A 3,081-nucleotide genomic window follows, 5' to 3' on the forward strand; every position below is an offset into this window, starting at 1 on the left:
TCAGCTGCTTGTAGATGAACTGTTTTTTTTTTAACACTTATTAGATATTTATCATTGTTTTTTTTTAGAAAATATTTTAGTGACGCATTTGTAATTTTCACAATTTAATACATTGACATTTCTAAAACAACCGCGCGGGTCGACGCACAAAATACCCCCTAAAATAACAACACACAATAAACCAAGTACCCCACTTATCCTTCCCTATCCCCAATTACCCGTATACTAAATTCCCTGTCCTTATTTAATATTACCATGCCTCCTATTTACCTTCCCCACCTTTTTTCCCTTTCCCCCCTTACTGCTGACATTCAGTTTTTGATAAAGAAATCAATGAACGGCCGCCAACTCCAGGCAAATCCCTGTATTGATCCTTTTAGAGCGAACTTGATTTTTTTCCAGACTGAGGGACTCTACCATATCGCTGACCCACACTCCTGATTTCGGGGGCTCCAAGTCCCTCCATCTCAGCAAGATCCGTCTCCGGGCCACCAGGGTGGAGAAGGCCAGGATATCCCTCCCCCCCTTTGCCCCCAGATCCTCCTACATCCCAAATATTGCTAATTCTGGACTCGGAGTTACCCTACCTTCCAGGACCTCCGCCATAACATCTGCAAATCCCTGTCAGAATTCCCTCAGTTACAGAAATGCCCAAAACATATGAACACGGTTGGCCGGGCTACCCCCACACCGCCCACATCTGTCCTCCACCTCCTCGAAGAACCTACTCATCCGAGCTACTGTCATGTGGGCCCTGTGGACTACCTTGAACTGAATCAAGCTAAGTCTAGCACAGGACGAGGATGTATTTATCCTTTTCAAGGCTTTTTCCCATAGTTCAGTTTCCAACTCCCCTCCCAGCTCCTCTCCCACTAGATATTTATCATTGATTGGAACAGTACGTATTCCTTTAGAACCAAATTGTTGGAAAGTAATCTGGGTTTTATTGTTCAATGAACTAAACCTTCTCTGAAGTGGTCAGTGACATAGACAAATGTTTAACATTGATCTGGAAACTGTATAAAACCCCATCTCCCGTTGACAGCGAGCTTTCTGCGTAGTATATGAGGAATATTCATCGATCACTGAACACTTGATTCTCCCAAGACTTCTGAAAAAAAAAATCATCATTAACATCACAAACATCTCACCGAAAATAATATCCAATTGCAAGCAAAGTGCATTTACATCCTCTAACCGTGGCAGCTTTTAAATTTATTTCTAAGGGCTCGTGGGATATGAGTCAGAATCTCTCTCTCTGGGAGGTCGCACAGCTTACGTTTACTGATCTGATCCATCATTCTGTTAGTTTTATTAACTGACCAAAAGAAAATGTCCCTCACCTTTTTCCAGTTTCCTTCCTTTCTGCTCTGGCGCTCATCCGAGTGTGATTAAGTGCATTGGTGAGCAGTAGCTTTCTGCTACTTCCGTCAAACTGCCTTAACTGAGATGTGAGATGGGACATGGATGGGGTTAACTACCTCTGTGCACTATCTAAACATTGGAACCTGTTTTTATTTTGGGAAAAAGCACAATTTGGAGCTTATTATCGTTTGGTCGTAGAGAACTTCAGTATTGTTCATACAGTATAAATTGTTGTTCCGTTTGAGATTTGGTCTTCTTGCAAACCTGTCCTGATGAGTGCAAGATGAAAAGCTTCGGCAGCATGTCTCTTTTTTCAGCAATGCTCAATTTGAGGCTTGGTGTGTATCAGATCTCCTGACTCATGTTTTTGGCCACTGACGATAGTTAAAACAGACCTATGGCGAGATTCAAGGTTAGATTAGTTGGGCGGACAAAGGAAAAGGCTCTGAAGAGTAATGGCTAGATAAAGAGGGTGAAAATATGTGAAGGAAGGATGATGACACAGAACGTAGGCTGAATTGCCCATTTCCTGTTGTGACTTCTGTGTAGAAGTGACACAAGGCTGGCCCCAAGTGTTGGAGGTCCTGGCGGCTAAATTAGATAGCCCCTGAAACTGGGCATGGGATAGTGATGCACACTTATCACAGGCATGATCAAAAAAATGCAGGCAGCATTCAATATTCGTGTTGCCCACTCATTGTGGGGTACAGCTCAATGTGGAGGTACTGTATGGCATAGCAGGGGGCCCAGGTCCACACAAGAATATGATCGCCATAAACCAACCTGCACTACTTAAACCTGGACTTCACCTCTTAAAGATAAGGTGCATTCTGGCTACAGCAGGGCCTGAGTCTTCTTGGCAAAGGGCAAGAAATCTCTCCCCCAGATCTTCTGGTGCTATGTCAGAGTTGTTGGTGCAGGAGGTAGGCCAGAGGTGTGAAGTGCGCTTCCTTCAGGGGGCAGGAAGGCCTTTCAGTCAAGTGCTCAGAGGTAAGTGAGAGCAGGTGACCACCGTGGAGGTCATTGCCACCAGTCTGGAGCTGAGCACCTGAATGCAGCATCACAAGAAGCTTTGTGACCTCACACGAGTGTTGATGGTCAATGAAAATAGTCCACCAGCTAGTTCCAGTTGCACCACTACCCTCCCAGACTGCTCCATTCTCCACACCCGACCACTTGCCTAACCTCAATCTCCACATCTCACATCTCACATTCTACGCTTCACCTGGCCCCCTCAAAGTTAACAGTGCTGGAAGCCACACATCTACGTACCAATATACTAACAGCTCTCATCTTAACACATCACAATACACTCATTGGCACACATCCCTCCTTTTGCAGGTGCAGTTTGCTAAGTGTATATTAGTTAAGTATTTCATTTTACACAGATGGTGAACGCGAACTGGGGATTCACTTGTGCCCCTATCAAAAGGGATGGACTGAAATTGTGTTTGTTGGAGCTGGTCATGTGTATTTTGATAAATAAAAGCCAATAAAAGTAGAAAGCTTTAGCTCCAGTTCTACCCTTCACCATTGGGTTTCATGCATAAACCAAAAGTGGCCCATAATGGATGGGAGCAGCGGTTAACCAGTGGGAGAATGGAGGAGTGGGTAGGATTACAATTACTGGCTCCTCATGGAGGATATGGTGCTGGGGATAATTGGAGTGGATATCACTGAGGATGTGGTCAGCAACATCACTGAAACCACGGCGTT

General features: G+C 44.6%; 1 long non-coding RNA gene across 1 annotated transcript; it reads right to left on the reverse strand.

The window, feature by feature from the left end:
• Positions 1 to 921: 921 nt before the first annotated feature.
• On the reverse strand, positions 922 to 2,354 carry LOC140409633 (uncharacterized). The gene is made up of 3 exons (XR_011940449.1): positions 2,149 to 2,354; positions 1,344 to 1,760; positions 922 to 1,111 (listed from the first exon to the last, which is right to left on the reverse strand). It is a non-coding gene; the product is annotated as an uncharacterized lncRNA (long non-coding RNA).
• Between the last annotated feature and the right edge of the window lie 727 nt (positions 2,355 to 3,081).

Source organism: Scyliorhinus torazame, chromosome 3, assembly GCF_047496885.1.
Source record: "Scyliorhinus torazame isolate Kashiwa2021f chromosome 3, sScyTor2.1, whole genome shotgun sequence".
In the NCBI taxonomy this organism is placed as follows: domain Eukaryota; kingdom Metazoa; phylum Chordata; class Chondrichthyes; order Carcharhiniformes; family Scyliorhinidae; genus Scyliorhinus; species Scyliorhinus torazame.